This window comes from Rhinolophus sinicus, linkage group LG06 (genome assembly GCF_036562045.2).
Source record: "Rhinolophus sinicus isolate RSC01 linkage group LG06, ASM3656204v1, whole genome shotgun sequence".
NCBI classification, from domain to species: Eukaryota; Metazoa; Chordata; class Mammalia; order Chiroptera; family Rhinolophidae; genus Rhinolophus; species Rhinolophus sinicus.
Window position 1 is genome coordinate 69,684,953 of NC_133756.1, and position 18,069 is coordinate 69,703,021.

Genomic DNA, 18,069 nt, shown 5'->3' on the forward strand with positions numbered 1-18,069 from the left:
ACGAGATGTTTCTCCTGTGTCATCTTTTATTACCCCACCATATCCCTCTTATCTTTCCACAGTTTGTTGACCTGACTGGGTCCTTCATTTGGTTGGGGTCCTGTTTAACTTGCTCCTTTCTCAATTAAATTTGCCTAAAACAGTGTTTGGTCCCAGAAGGCACTCCACAGTAGGGATTCCCTGTATGTAAGTGGAATGAACAACAGGAAGAAAGGACACACAGTGGAAGGAAAGATGGTCAGGAGGAAGGAAACAAGGCAAGAAGGACCAATCTAGCAGAAATCTTAATTTCTTGAACCTAGCTCATTAAATGTATATTTCATTTTCATCACTCAAAGATTTAGACACAGAATGAAGAAACTAGCATATTCACCAGCTCTCAAATTCAGTCTTCAAACTATAGGTTTATCATTTGGTTTAGAATTTGGGAATTTCTGGACATCAGAAATAATGACATTCAAACAAATGATTTAAAACTGCATTCTAGAGCATTTCAATCAGTAGTTATTTCATCCACAATACTGTGGAAACGGAATGATAGTATTTTACAATAGAGCTTACACCCATCTATCAAACACAGAGTTGATTCTGTTAGTTATTACTACACACAACCAAGAAGTATAAGTGGGTATTCAAACCGCAATTTTGAAATAAGATGTTGTAAACTTTTATTGTAAAATGACAAGGAAATGATCCTGTACGTACAGGCATTTGATATCTATTAGTGAGGTCATATGTAAACTGAGAAGTGTTTGGATTTTACCCTTGTTGATACATATGAGAAAACCAACCTAGAAGGATTTGAGCCATCAAATGTCCCAGAGAAACTGGCTGGAAACACTTCACTGCAGAAAACAGCGAGTATGCACGTGGCAATAAGAGATCTACATTTTAAAGAAACTGTCTCTGAGCTCTTTCTCCTTTTCCCCTCCTCCTCCTTTCAACAACACTTCTGAAAAACATAAACTCTCTATGTCCATGTCCAGTCAGACCAGAATTTTTAAAAGAAGTAAAATCCTGGTGTGTTCCAGGACAGCACTGAAAGAATATTTTTTAAAAGATCAAGATATTATGCTTAAAGTTGACAAGCTCATACATCAAAGTCTGTTGTGTACAATGGAAATGCATTATTTTAACATGAAAACTTTAAAGTTCTTATATCAAAGTTGCAGTCTGAATACACAAAGTTCTTCATATTGCGTATTAACAACTAACTTGAATCTACTCTATAATTGATGAGTTAATATAGGTACATTGTAAAATGGCTGTTTTCCATATAAGATTAGGAAATAAAAAAGTGGAAAAAGTAACCAATTGTTTCCTAATGCAAATGGTGCTCTTTCCTTCACCTGTCATTTGTATTAGGTTATTCCTGAGGAAAACATTTTAGTAACTATGTTCCATTCTACATTTTTTCTAACCTTATATGAAGCACAAGACATATATCTTCCAGCAGGATATCTTATTCCATTCTCTCATACCATTTAACCACCAGCAAACAGTCTTTTTAGAAACAGTTTAGAAGATGAAAAAAGGTTGCTCTAAAGCCATAATCAAAAATAAACATGTCGTTTGTATTTTTCCTCCTTGCTGAAATAATGCCACTTAAACTTATTACATTATGACAATGTTAAGTTTTTGCGTTGCTCAGCAGTGTTTCCTTTTTAAACTTTATTGTCCTGAATAGCAGTGGAGTGAATTATCAACTCTCAGTTGTCAGTACAATTTTTTCTTGTGAATTCAATCAAAATATTTGGCCTGAATGGTGAAGTGGCAGTGAGAGTAATGCTTAATAAAAGGGAATTTGGATTTTATTTTAACTCAAGAAAATATACTCTTCAGATGTATTATATATAGCCATCATGAATTCTCAATATTAAAAATAAATCATAAAACAGATCAAATAAAATGATTATATATACTGTCAAAAAAGTGTTGGGAATTTTTCACTTTACAAAATAGTTACCTATACAATTCTTTTCTATGTCCATTTCCCCTAAGGTATACAAAGTGTAATTTGATTTATAAGATTCCCACGAATCATACTGGTCCACAGATACCCCACTAAGGCATGGCATACCTGAAGTTTAGTTTAGCTGCTTGCCTGGGAAAACTCCTTAAGGTAAAATCTTATTTTATATGTTATAATTTTAATATTTGTAATAAACAGCAGAGAAATCATTTTCATAGCACCTTTCCACTGATTAGGAATTTTTCGCTTCCAATCCATACCGCCTCATCTATATAACAACCCTTTCTGGAATTCTTATCCTCCCCATTTTTTCAATAAGGATCTCCAGACTCTTTACTCTAAATTGATTATTTGGAAAGATGGAGACTTGGAACTGATCATTAGACCTCTAGCTCTGTGCACTTTTCATTCTATCACAGTTGCCTCATGTCATTAAACACTTAGGACTTTAAAAAACATCCCAGAAGTTATATCAAAGGTAGGTCAAGAAATGGCTATAACTGTCTCTTCAAAATTATTAAATTTGGTTATTTGTCATCACCTTTGCACTTGTGGATCAAATTTATTCCACTTGTGAATTCAAACCAATAACTGTTGGCATTTATGAAGAGAGTTTTCTCTTCCATGCACAGTATGTTTTGAACTTGCACTCTTCTGGAGGCATCTTTTGTGAGGTACTGATGACCTACCCTCATTAGAAAAAGCATATCTTCCAAATATTTTAACCCAAAGAACGACACTTACAAGGGAATAAATATCGAAATAAGTTGGTAGATAGGTAGTTGGTAGGTAGACAGAAACACAGACAGAAAGAAACAGTATTTGACTTCAAAAAAAAGATGAATGCAACCATCAAAGCACTGAGACAAAGAAATTACAGGTTCTAAATTGTGATACCTAGTGTCAGTTCAGAGCAATGATTAATAAATAATTAATAAATAGTTAATCAAACAATAATGATTAATAAATAAGCGGGTTAGATATTCTTTCCATTCTCAACAACTTGCAAAATAGTTCTGGGAAGCACATTTACTTTTAGCATCAACTTTTTCAGACTACACAATAAGCAAACACTAGACCACTGGCACCAACCAGGGCAACTGTGCCCCACAGGAGGCATTTAGCATTATCTGGAGACAGTTTTGATTGTCACCACTGGGTGAGTCAATGCTACAGGCATAGGGAGGATGCTGCTAACCATCCTGCAAGTCACAGGAAAGTCTCCCACGACAAAGAGTTTTCTGGCCCAAAATGTCAATAGGGATGAGGCTGAGATACTCTGCAGTAAATGATGCATTTGGAATATCAGAAACATATAATGGAAAGGGGAGTAAACAGAAAACACTCACCAACTGTGAGACAGCAAAGACAATAAGTATGTGTGAGAGTGAAAACGGTTGGTGGCAAACTCGGAAAAGTTAAGGATACAATTAAACATTTGTGTCATCATAATCTGATGCCAGTTTTCCAGGCAGCTCATGTCATGAAATACTGCATTTGCTGATCATTGTCACCAAATCACCTTCCTTAGCTATCACTCTTGCTCCAACATGAGCATTGCCCACTCTTTCTCGTTTCACTCTTGTCATTCTTCTGACAATCACAGGCTAATAAAGAATACAGAGAGTGCCAAAGAAAGTATAAACATTTTAAGAAAGGAAAAAAAAAACTATTAAAAATTGTAATACTTATATATTATATATCGATAGCAAAAGATGAATACAAGTCCCATTTCACTTCTGCAATTACAAGAGGTGCTTAAAGTGGTTACCATCAGCGTCCAGACACTTCTGATTACAGCAAACTACGGTTTGAGCAACAATGACCAAAGTGTCCACTTGTATACATTTTTTGCCACCCCTCGTGTATATCAGCTCGACAGGCTCTCTGCCATTAAAGCCCTAACCTTTGAAATGTTCTTCCACACTCAATGATGTCTGAAGAAGAAGGAATCTTCCAGGCCTTCTCCACTTGCTCCCTTATGTCCCTTCCTGGTAGAGCATTCCTGGTTCTCTTCCTTCCCTCATTCGCCACTGAGGGAATTACCTTCATTTTTCTCTGAATGCACTTAGGCACAGAAGAAAAGTATTTGCACTCCATTTACTATGTGATTTACTCTTCCCAAACCAGTCACCAAGTATACTTTTTCTTGTGCTCATGTGTTTTAAAGAAAGCAAGACAATTATTATAAGTGTCCCTATTGTTCTATTTTTAAGACACTGGTTCTTCTGCTCCATTGAAATCATCATCTATATTCTATTACTCACATATGGTTTTCCTAATACACTTTTCCCTTCTGAGTAATTTGGCTTAACTTAACTTAGTTGTTTCACACTGTTATACAAGCAAGCCTGTTTGGTTCTGTTTTCTTTGAACTACATGCCTTGACCCGATAAACACTTGCCAACCTCTGTTTTAACAGCTTTTGAAGCTATCAATTGGGTTCTGAAGATCCAGAAGTTACCTAGAAGAGCTCAAGTGTGTAATTCTTCAGGAAGTGTACAATTTCTTTGGTTTCAAGTTTAGAAAAACAGTGATTTGTCATGTTTCATATTTCTAAACCAACAGGCTTAACTCATGTGGTTTGTGTCTGAGCTACACTGGAAAAAGGAAGTAAAATGTCAAGTTGTTTATTTCTGCATGATTTTCTTATCTCAAAATAACACTGAGTTTGCTTAATCAGATCTGTGTTCAATAACATCAGTAGAATTCCTTTGCTGGTCACCACGCTCTTCCAAAAATGACAAGTTCTGGGAAAGGAAGAGTTAAACGTTTTGACAACTGTGTCAAAACAAAATAAAAGGCAAAAGTTAACTGGAACAGCAGCTCTCTAGTCATGTGAAATAAAGAATCTATTCTCCTGATCTCATCTTGTATGCCACCTTCTTTTAAAAGCTGTTTCTTTATAGATGAAAGGCAAAGATAGGAAGCTCCACAAAAGACACACAAAAATCCTCCTTCCTGATCATAAGCTTTTACTTAGTAACAAGACGAAACCCTGTCTGCTGATGTCAGCAAAGCACTATGGGACTCTGTACACTCTCTTAATTGTGAGATATCTGATCAAAGTCCTCCATATAAAAGTAAGTGGAACAGTCAAAGGTTTTTGTTTTACCTTAGAGAACTTCAGCTTGATTTCAAAGTCTGGAAGTCATGCTTCTTAGAACTTTGGAAATGTGTGTGTGTGTGTGTGTGTGTGTGTGTGTGTGTGTGTATTAGCTATATGAATAAAGCAGTGCAAATCATTGATGTTTATTACATGTACAAAAATGACTCATTGCTGATGTTGTACTCCAGGCAGCCACTCCTTTCTGCCTACATATGACATAAAACAGCCTGTATACAGTATACAAATTGAATTCAGAGTGAAGTTAGTTTGAGGAAAACTTCTAACCATATTTATTATGTATATAGCTTATATACAGTTTCCCTGCCTTAAAACTTCTTGGACACATGTTTATAACATTGATTTGGCAATTAATCATCTACTATGTTAGAACACCATTGGAATTGCTACTTGAACCTTTATTTAAATTTTTTGCTCTTTTCTATTTTTTAAGTTTCGACTTTTTGTAACTTCACTGTTGAAGTAAGCTGTAACATTTTTTGTGCATTTCTTACACACTTTTTGCAACCAATGGCATATAAGCTCTAGGAGGAAAGGAGCTGTGTTTCATTTACTCTACCAGGGTGCTTAGAAGAATGCTTGACAGGTAGTAGACACAAAATAAGTGTTTGTCCAATAAGTTCCAGATCCTCTCATTGTGCCTAAATCTGAGCCTGGCCCATGGCAATGTCTATGTGATCCGTAAGTCACTGCTGACTTAACATGTTGACTTGAGTACAGAATACAGTGTTACACTTCATTATCTATTGTGCACTGATACATACAGGAGATGCTCTAAAACAAACCTACAGGTTAGAGTTTATTCCCCAATTGTACGGTGACGAGACTGATGGCAGAACATAGCAGGGAAGTGGCCCCAAATCAAGTGCAGGGCCTGAATTCAAACACAGGTCAGTGTGATTCCACAGCTCAGGTCAGCCTCGGGTAGGACACTGTAGCCTCACACTTTTAGGCTGCATTGGTGAGTACTGCTACCTCTATATATGAGTTAAGCTTTTATTAAAATATTTAATATGCGGTTATAGCACTTTGCGTTATCAAATGTTTTAAAAATCAAAATCAACAAATTAGATTTCTGCTTTATCCCTATGATGTAAATATTCTAATTTTCATTTGGTGGATAATGAAACTGAAACAAAAAGAAAGGAAATACTTTCCTCAAAGAAAATAGAGCTAAATAATTTTGAAATTACTATTGTCTAACCCTATTCTCACAATGGCCGAGGCATGTCTCAAAATACATGAAAATTATTAAAATTCATATTCTCATTAGTTTGTAGTAAAGCCAGTGAGCTATAGCTGGAGTTCAGAGAATACCAACAATAAGAAAAATAACAACAATTATCGTGTTTGAGTGGTCGCAAGGTGGCAAGTAGCTTTATACCTTTTTGCACACCTGATTTTATTTAATCTTTGTGCTAACTATCTGAGACAGATATTCCCCCCGCCCCGTATCATAAATAAAGGTCTGACTTAGAAAAGTTAAGGTCATAGAACTAGTTTTGAGAGAGATGATTCAAACTTCCATTGGTCTGAATTTGATATAGGTGTGCTTACCTGCAACACTATGCTTCCTCCCTGGGGAACTCAGTTTGCAGTGCAAATCATAAGCCATGCCATGGGACAGCTGCTCAAATGTAGAATTGAGCAAGCATGGATCAACGGTCACTAATAATCATAGGGTTTATTAAATGATATGAGAGCATACAATCCTGTAAAAAAGAATACTGATTGATGAATCTACCCATGAATATAAAAGAACAAATAGAAGTGTAGTTTCAGGCTATATGCATAAAAGCTTTCAGGGAAATGAGGGGCCTCTGTGACCTGGAATAATCAGAGACAGCATCACAGGCAAAGTGGCCTTTGGGTGCACTCTGGCTCTGAAGTTATTGAGTATTCCAATCAGGAATACAACAGTGCATTAATTAGAGTGGGCATTTAAAAGAGGGGTAGGATTTGGATATAATCAGTGGGAGGGGAGGGAATTCCAGATGCAGAGGAAAGGAGACTAGTAATTGAGTTAAGAATGACATGCCGTATTCTGGAATTGGGAAGGGTTGGGCTGATCTGCAGACCTCATATTTGGAAGGAGCAGGAAATCAGATTGGATAGACAAGACATAGTTAGATTACCATCTTGAAAAGTCAGGCAGGGGGACTTGATAGGATTGGCATCTGATGGCTCTTAAAATCACTTTTTTTAGGAAGATTTCACAGTGACATTAAAAGGCAGTGACACCAGAAACAGAGCCCAGTTAGTTATGAAGTGTGTTCTAATGTGAGGTGATGATTTGGGGACAGTGAGCACTGAAAGGAAGAGATAGATGCCAGAAATGTTAAGTAGAAAAAAATAAGATGTCAAGTTGTGTTTACCACCAAAGGGAAAATCTACCTAGGTACCTGAATAATGAAGCAGCCTAAGTGTCTAATTTATTCCAGAAATGAGGACAGGATCAGCCATGTTTCTCAGCCACCAGGCTGACCTGAAAGCACACTGGAGAGCAGAGCAACAAGCCCATGTGGGGACGAATGCCGGCCTTGGCAGAGCAGTTGTCTAACTGACCGAGACAGGAACAACAGGAATATAGATAGTTGGCTATGGTGACCTTATTTCCAGAACTGGAAAAGAGATTTTGTCTCCTGATTTTTGAATACATTATACAAAGACCCATACAAAGGTGAAAAACTAAATCAAATTCAGTTAAATACTTGTTAACTGTTTTTAGTATTATTATTATATCATTTCATTTGGTTTGTTCTAGAAATTACCATGATACATGGAAAGTGTATCTTTGTATCTTACTAAACTGCAGATAAATCTTTTGATTTATATTATTGTTTTGTAAAACTATGCTACTCCTTCAAAAATATTTGTATGTAATCTCATGATTTCAAAGAGGTCCATTCAAAATACTGAAGAGGCAGCTTTTAAAATGGTCACGATTAATTATAGTTATTGAAACAAAATTTTAATTGTATTTCAAAAATCAAGAAAGATCATTTTAAAAGGAGGGCACATATAGATGCGTTGCATATATAATATCGATTACTATGTAAAATTTAAAATAGAATGGTGACTTGAAAAAATGCATTGTATGCACAAAAAAACAAATAAAAATGGATTAAAGAGTTAAAAATAGACCTAAAACTATAAAACTCTGAGAAGAAAACATAAGGGAAAATCTTCATGACGTTGGTTGTGGCAATGATTTCTTGAATATGACACCAAAAATACAGGTAATGAAAACAAACATAGACAAGTGAGAGTATATCAAACTAAAAAGCTCCTGCATAGCAGAGAAAACAAATCAACAACATGATTTGTAAACCATATATACCTGAAAAGAGGTTAATATTCAAAGTATATATTTAATAATAGAACTCAATAGTATAAAAACAAATACCTGATTAAAAATCATCAAAGGACTTGAAGAGAAATTTCTCCAAAGAAGATATATGAATGGCCAACATGTGTATAAAAAGTCATTCGAAAATCACTAATCATCAGGCAAATGCATATCAAAGCCACAATGAGATATCACTTAACACTTGTTACGATGGCCATTGTTAAAAACAAAAGTGTTGGTGAGGTTGTGGAGAAACTGGAACCCTTGTATACTGTTGGTGGGAATTTAAAATGGTACATTCACTATGGAAAACAATATGGAGTTTCCTCAAACCCTTAAAAATAGAACTACCATATGAATCATCAATCCCACCTCTCAATCTTTATCCAAAAGAATTGAAATCAAGAACTCAAATAGTTATTTGCACTCACATGTTCATGCAGCATTGTTCACAATGGCCAAAATGTAGATGTCCATTGATGGGTTAATGAATAAAGAAAATGTATATATGTACAGGGGACTATTGGCCTTAAAACAGAAGGAAACCCTACAATACGGATGAATTTGAGGACATAATACTAAATGAAATAAGCATGTCACAGAAGCACAAATATTGCATGATTCCACTTATTTCAGGTATATAAAATAGTCAAATTCAAAGCAGCAGAAAATAGAATGATAGTTGGCAGGGGCTGGAGGGAAAAGGAAATAAAGAGTTGTTGTTCAATGGTTATAAAGTATCAGGTAAACAAGATGAAAAAGGTCTAGAGATCTGTTGCACAGCATTGTGTCAATAATTAACAATACTGTACACTTAAAAATGTGTTAAGAGAGTAGATCACATGTTATGTGTTCTTACCACACACACACACACAAACTAACATTGCAGAGTGTTTTATGTTATTTATTCCCCTCAAGCACAATTTAAAGTATCAGAGGTATTTATCATAAGCCAAAAGAAAAAAGCAATTACTGGTCAGATTTTCATCACCTTTTTATCACTGTTATTATGTATTATTGAATTATGTTACTGATGCTACATAAGTGTGCAATGCTCTCACTACACTTGGCTGCTAAATGAATCTTGTCAAGTTTAATAGTCTTGATGGGCAACATCTGGACTGGCCCACATGCATTGACTGGTTATCAATAGCATCAATTTGCACTGTGAAGCTACACAATCACGTGACATAATAAAGTATGAGGAGTGGTACAAAACAGAAATCTGCCACTGTATCCAGTTTCTAAAACCTTTTCTGGATCGTTACTCAAGCACATGTTCAGTATTCAAATTACAGAAACAATATTTACTACCACTTACTAAGTAAACACTATGTGTTTTACATAAAATAGTTATTTTCACATTTTGCCAATATGGCAGCTGAAGACCAGAATGATTGAGAAATCGAATCGAGGCAATTAAAACTATATCTAGTACTTGAACATGAACATCATTAGTTATTAAGGCCAATTTATCTAATTATTCTTCATAAATATAAGAGTGAGAATGATAGTTAACATTTCCATTTAATACTTGGATTTAAAACAAGATTTGTATTTAGTGCTTTGTTAAGTCTTTACAGACTAGTTGAACTGTTAAAGATCAGACATTTCAATAGAGATTATCACTTACAAGACCATTTTTATTTTCTTATTGGAAATCTTTATCTTAAATAAATGAAAATGTTTGTGTTGTTACTTCAAAATGATAATCATTTATTTAGTTAGTAATGCATCATGACCACAAATCAAATGTACTTTTAAAAAATCATCAGCTTCTTGAAACCTTAAAGGAAGTTGCAGAATAAAATTAAGAGCTACAAAAAAAATAATTCACTCTAAAGCAATGGAAAACCTAAATAATAGGATCATATAATTGACCCCTGGGTAAATTCCACTCACGGATTTAGATTACTGTCCTGTATTATTTTTTAATTATTTTACAAACGTATTTAAGAATACTAACTAAAACCATTTAATACAGCATCAATGTTCTAGATTTATGACAAGAGTGCTTTTCTATGTCTACCTTAAACAATATTATCTAAAATTAAGAATTTCAATTTCAATTTCGACTTCAATTTTAAAGTCGAAGATAAATTTTTGCTTAAACTTACCCACTATGATACTTTTTATCTTCTGTTATTGTAGTGTATCTTTTATTTTGCTTATTGTGTTTATATATTTTATATCATGTGACATGCGTTTTATACAACGATTTGCGTACACAATAGATAGTATTTTAATTTCTAAATGACTTTTCTGAATTTAGAAAGAAAATGTCACTATCTTCTCAGTTTTAGTGTTCACTATCAACTCATGCTAGCAAGAAATTCTGTACTCAGAAAGTAAACCTTCTGTGCAAGAGTTTAACAAATATTCTAAACTAGGTAATGCAAACAGGCTGGGTTTTAACACTAGTCCACATCAATCTAAGGTAATTGTTTTAAATGCTGTAAATATTCATTTGATACCTTAACCATAGAATAAACAATTTCTTACCACTCTCATACACTTCTGAGGTTTCCAGAATACTATAAGGATTTATTTACTTCCTGTGAAGCAACAGGGGTCCTTAATCCTGTCAACAGATTACGGAGTTGTTTTCTCTTTGAGAGGAAAGAGTATGAAGGCCCGCGGGTCACAGTGCCTGAGTTGTTTGTGAAATGCTGCCATCTATGGGAAAGCAGTGGGCATTACACACAGGGCTAAATTCAGCAAAACCACAGGGCCGGCCAAGTGCAGCACAAAGTGGTTAGTTAGTTCAGTAAATGAAGCAGTTCTTGGTCAATAAACAGGAATAAAAATTATAGCATTGGCTACAAAATATATTTTAGAAACTCCAAACTGGCTCTGCTCACTACCACAGCTACTGCTTGGGGGGTGGATGGGGAATTAGTTCTATAGCAGTTAATCGACAGCTTCTCCATTTTTTTCCCCACAAACATACACCCCCACATTTACACTTTCATCCGAAATGTTGCAAGGTTATTAGAACAATACCACCTTCCACACACTTGCAAACAGATATGTTAATCAGGTTAATTAAAAAATTTTAATTACTGCCCAGTCTGAAAAATAATATAAAACTAAATATGCAAGCTGTTCCTGACCTTCCTATATATAATTGAGGATGATGAAACAGTGCAACATATTTCCATTCAAAACACTGCAAAGAATACTGATATGACAGTTTCTTCCGCTGCTCATTCATTTAAAGTCCATAGATTCATATCACAGAGCACATTGTACTATTTGAAAGCTCCTTGTGCACATATTGATAGCACTTGGCCAAGCACTGTCATCAATAATGTTATTTCATGCCCACTTCAACCCTAGGGGGCCAATATTGTCATTATCATCCCTATTGCACAAAAGGGCAAGTAGAAGTTTAGAAAGTTTGAGTCACTTTGCTTAGGGTTTACCGATAAGTAAGCAATAGACTCAGGATTTGAACACAGTACCTCTAATCTGTGCAGGTATCCACTCCCCTAGGCCTTCCTTGTTGTCAAACAATGAGGGCTTAAATCTTGTTCTTCATGTTTTGTTTCCATGGTACATCTATATGGCTTTGGTCCATTTCACTTCCTTTTGTCTCCGTTTTCTCATTTTCACACACACACACACAAATAAGTATGTATTTCTATGTTCTTTTCCAACTTTGATTCATATCATTTGTCTTCCTTGTTGAACACAACACAATTAGTCACAGAATGCCATTTGGGTAGAATTCTGAAGGTTATTGAATTCAACTCTCGTTTTAAACAGGAAGGAGCTTAGCTACAAAAAAAAAAAAAAAAAAAAAAAAAAATCAAATAGCTGAGAAGCACTGTCCCCGGAAGAACAACTTCCTAGGCACCAATACCGTTAAGGGGCTCAATTTCAGTTTGCGCTAGGCCCTTTGGCTCTCACCTAGCCACTGAGTATAGAAATAGAGAACAAAGAAGAAGCCTTGAGCACCTTCAACAGGAATAATAGTAATATGGTAGTGATTACTCATCTGACATAGACAAGGAAGGAACGAGGAATCACTAGACTGAGGAAGAATTCCTAGGGCTGAGCCTTGGAGCCCAGGAGCCTGGACCTCAAATGGGATAACAAGCTTGCCGATGGGGTAAACAAGCAGGAATTTCTCCAAACTACGGCCTTGACAGTGAGAAGAGTATTACTTTTCCACCATAATTTATACATCCTCGCATGCCCACAATATGACTTAGTATAACAGCTTTGTCATTAGCAGAACTTTGAAAATATTTGTGGAATGAATTAGACACCATTTCAGTTTTTCTAGGATTGGAAAGCTACAAAGAACATTAAAGCTAGATTATTTACATTATCATAAATTTTCTTGAATTTATTAGAGAATGGATTTCTTAAGGCAAGCAAGTCACCAAATTCCAAAGATGAATACACCTATCCAAAGAGAGACAGGGCGCGCAAACTGTCTCATCTTAGTTGAAACACGGGAGAAAAAGATGACCACCATAGAGTGGGTACAAAAGAAATAAGCAGAAATTTTAATGAATCCTTAAAGGCCAAAAGTGGGCTAGTATCTTAGTTTGGAAGATCTAAGGGCCCTAGGCATGAGGAAAGTTTGCTCTACTTGCACGATTTTTCCAGGGGCCTCTACCAGGTGCTCAGGAGAAAGATGGGAACGGGGCGAAGGCCAGAAAAATCCGCTTTCAGTAGCACAAGTGAAGCAGGTGATTAGCATCAGTGGGGGTACAAACATAACCCCTGCCCATTTCTCTGGACCTCTCCCATAAAGCAAATACCTTAAGCCCCCGAGGAAGGAGAAGAAGAAAATCCACTCAGGCTCTGGGGAGGTGGAAGGGAACTCTCAAGACACCAACGAAAGTCCATTGCTGTTTGGAAATGGTTGAACTCTGTATTGCTATGGAGGGGAGACACAGAAGGATCTTTGACCCAGGATCCTACAACGATTCCATGCAGACGCCTGACAACCACTTGGGAGGGGCAGGAAACCACCACCCAAGATTGTCAAGAATTGTGAAGGATCTGACATTTTACCTTACTTACAATCTAACGAGGTAGCTTGACACAATTTCATAAATACTAGCAGAGTGACATGAGGTTCCTAAGCCATAGACAAAAAACAGTTTAATACACCAATAGTGGTAGTCAGAATTCCACCATTTCCTTTCACCAGGTTCCTGAGCCCCGATTCCCATAGGGTAACATGATAAATGTTAGGTGATGCCTGCACAAACAGTGGGTTGCCTTACAAAACAACCAACTCCAATTTAGGATACTTTAATTTTTTATAGTGGACTGCAAGTAAACCTACCTGACTTTTGCCCCAGAAGGAGACTTTATTATAATGGACAGAAAATAAATCTGCCCTCTGCTCTAGAGAAAGACACTATCTTTTTCTTACAAGGTTGTTCACCAGAAAAAAATTATTGAAAAGGTATTCCAGAAGTTAAAAAGGCCATCAGTGTCTCCGCTGTTTAAATGTGCAGAAGTACAAGAGAGTGATGGAGAACTGTCTTTTAAAAAATACCAGCCACAGATATAAGACAGCTTGCTGTCATGGGGAGAAGGGACCGGAATACTAAAAATGTCTTATCACAGAGGCCCTGAGACATAGGTTCTGCCTAAGATTGAGTCTGGACTGGGACAACAAAGAACTTTTTCAACTCCACCCTGAGCCACGTACTGAGTACTCAGCACAGCACTCCACCCCTCAGAGAGTGTCAAGTACATGGAGAAAGACTCCTCTCTGTGGTACAGGTGCATAGGCATGGCTGAAAGCTGATGACTGAAAAACACTGGGGACCACACACTCTATGCTAAGCAGCTGGAGGAATGTGAAGCTCATAGTGCATTGAAGGTAATCATACTAACAAAAAGCCCAGCCCAGATTGGCTCAACCCCACACATTGACTGCTACACTTTGCTAGGTTTAGGTACTATTTTCCTCTACTTATATATGATAGTTGGCATTCAATAAAAAATTATGAGATACACAGACAAAGAAAAAATCCAGAAAAAACAACCCATTTTCAAGAGCTGAAGCAATCAATATCATAAGAAACAAAGCTGACTCAGAATTAGTACTAACTGAAAGAAGTGTTAAAGCAATTATCACTAAATATTAAAGCCTCTAGTGGAAAAGGTGGACATGATGAATGAGCAAATGAGAAATCTCAGTAGCTAGAGATAGTAACATTGAAATGCCACACAATTTTTTAAAAAGCTATATCAGAGATAAAAAAGAAAATCCTTAGCTAGACACAGAGTAGGATGGGCACAGGCAAGGAGAGACTCAGTGACTTTGAACTGAGACCAACAGAAATTAGTCAAAGTGAAACACAAAGAGGTTTTTTATTTTCCCCTTAAGTGTAAAAAATCCCAAAATAAATAAAAGAGCATCTAAGATCTGCAGCACAGTATCAAATGGTATATACATGAAAGTGGAGTCCCACAAGTAGAAGAGAGAAATAACAGGGCAGAATAACAAAACAAAACAAACAAACAAACAAACATTTGAAAAAATAATAGTAGAGAATGTCATATATAAAAAAAGGACAAACATCTAATTATACTTCAAAGAAACACAGAAGACTTCAAATAGACTAAAATTAAATAGGCACACATCTAGACACATAATAGTAAAACTGAAATACAAAGATAAGGAGAAAACGTTGAAGGCAGCAAGAGAAAAAAGAAAAAGAGAATAAAGAACTACAGCAGACATTCCTCAGAAACAATACAAGCCAGGAAGATAAAGAGAGAGTTCACTATTAGCACACTCGCATGAAGGGTAATATTAAAGGGAATTTGTTCAAGCAGAAGGAGTATGATATCAGATGAAAACTTAACCTCACAAAGAAAGGAAGACCCTTAAAAATGGTTAAAATATAAATGTTCAACAAGCACTTTAAAGCTATATTTTCAATAATTGACAGTGGAAAATGGAAATTTTTCTAAAAACATCTGCATTATGTATACATTCATATTGAAATACCTCCATATATGAGATGACAACAATACTGAAATATTACCTCACAAGTAATAATGACAATAAAAATGATAATGATGAAAATAGTAATAATTATTTGAAGTGAAACCACAGGAAGGTAGTTATAATGGGAACTTGAAAAATAAAAACAAACACCCCCATACCTAGACATGCCATAATCAAACTGATAAAATCAAAATAAAGAGAAAATAGAGATGACAGTTGGAGATCACTATGAACTTGGCCAGCTAGTACTAACAATGGAAAAAAGAAAAGTACAAAGTATCCAAAAAAAAAATCATGTGCACTCCAAGCTTGCCCAAGCCTCTGGGAAAATTTTTCTAATAAATTAACTTCAGTTCCAAATTTCACATTCTTTTACCCAGTTAGTCCACTATTCCTAAGAGAAATATTCCCAAGCACAGGAAAGAATGCTTCCATCAGGCTGACTTCATGCTTCACATCTATCACTGAAATCGCCTCTTTTGTAGCTTACGTGGTTCCATTCTCATTCATGGAAGTTTTCTAAATCATAAATCTGTTCATGTCGTTCCAATTTCTAAAGGCTTTAGACAGCTTCCATCATCTCCAGGATCTCTTTCAGACGGCACGTGGGTACTTGGTCCGAAACATCAACGTGGTCCCAGCCTTTCTCTCCAGGCAATCCTCCAAGGCAATCTCCTGAGAGCAACCAGCTCAACACAGGCTAGCCCTGTCACATTTACACAAACTAGTTGAAGTAATTTTAGTAACTCTAAGGTCTTCCACTCTGCTGCACATTCTCAGCCCTCATGATAACATATATCTTATAAGATTTAGTAAAGATTAAGTATGATGATATCTGTGAAGCACTTAGAATAGTACTTGGTGTATAACAAATTTCAATTTCTAAATTTTGTATTATTTTATAATTGTTTACCTACTTGTGTGTGTGTGTGTGTGTGTGTGTGTGTATATATATATATATATATATATATATATATATATATATATATAGTTTGTTTGTTTGTTTTCTTTTTCCCCTAGAACATTGTTCATTTCTACACTCTACCTGGCACAAATTGGCTCTCAAACCTATTTTTTGATCAAAAGATAAAATCTGAATAGCCATCAATAAGACATCAAGAAATACAATTTGACCCCTTATGAATTATCATTTCTTTATTTTAAAAAAGTAGTTAACATCTGAAAGTAATATACTGTAAAAATTGAAAATGTAAAAAGGTAGTCAATAGTTAATATTTTAAATGCTTATGATATAACGTAAAACTTTGATAAAAATCTATGCATACAATATTAGTTCAGTATTTAAAAATATGCATAAAAAGAAATCAACTGGAAGGAATTAAACTTAATTAATAGTGTCTTTCAACAAATTTCTGATCATGTTTACTAAAATTAAATATGAATTGTCTTCTCTTTTCCAATTCTTCTATCTTACACCTGTTACTTTAACCATAAAAAACAAATAGAACTAAATATAATTTTAAATACCATGAAAAACAATATATTATGCTTCCAGCATTTCAATCCGAGCACTTCAGAACACTTTTTCTTTATTTGCTGGCTAGGAGACCACAGCTGCCTACTTTTTTTTCCCATTTACCTCTCTGACCACTCCTTCTCATATTTCTTACTCAGTAAATCCAGTCATCACGATTACTTAATGTTGAAGTGTCTCAGAGATCAATCTTCAGTCCTCTTCTTTCTGTCTACATTTACATCCTTTCTTATGACTTTCAATATTTATGACAATAACTCCTAAATTTATATATCCAGCTGAAACTCTCCCTGACTCTAAGCTTATATATTCAAGTGTACACTCATCATTTCTACTTGAATTCCTAAAAGAGATCTTGGACTTAACATTTCTAAAATTGAAATTTTGTTCTTTTCCTACTCCACCATCAAGGTCTGCATCTTTAGCAGTCTTCCCCTTTCATTCATTTCCTCAACCAACGTGTGTGTGTGTGTGTGTGTGTGTGTGTGTGTGTACATATTTTATTTTTCTTTGTTTTAACCTAGTGCCTCAAAAACAAAATAACTTAAAAATCAGGTCATTTCTAAGGACTAATCATGTAGTTATAAGACCAAAGCTACTGAATTCTCTAATATGACTTGTAATAAACATGACAATAGAATTCTAATTCACATTGTATATATGTTTCTAGGAAAGATAAAAATGCTTTTCAGAAAAAGGTATTTAAAAGACTATACTTTCAAGGATCATTTCTATAGTTTGTTACCAGAGAAGTTTCTCTGATGGTGGAGAGTTTAACCAAAGAAGTGAAGAGTTTAACGGGTCTGATGGACCCGTTTAACCAAAGAAGTGAAAGACCTATACTCAGAAAATTATAAGACACTGAAGAGAGAAATCAAAGAAGATACAAATAAATGGAAACATATACCATGTTCATGGATAGGAATAATTAATATAGTTAAAATGTCAATGCTACTTAAGTCAATATATAGATTCAATGTAATTCCTATCAAACTACCAATTACATTTTTCTCAGAAATAGAACATATAATTCTAAAATTTATATGGAACCATAAAAGACCCCAAATAGCTACAGCAATCTTGAGAAATAAGGACAAAATGGAAGGTATCATGCTACCCAACACCAAATCATACT

At 35.3% G+C, this 18,069-nt stretch overlaps 1 pseudogene; it reads left to right on the forward strand.

The window, feature by feature from the left end:
- The first annotated feature begins 17,640 nt into the window (after window positions 1-17,640).
- Window positions 17,641-17,761, forward strand: LOC141572615 (small nucleolar RNA U3; annotated as a pseudogene).
- The last annotated feature ends 308 nt before the right edge of the window (window positions 17,762-18,069 follow it).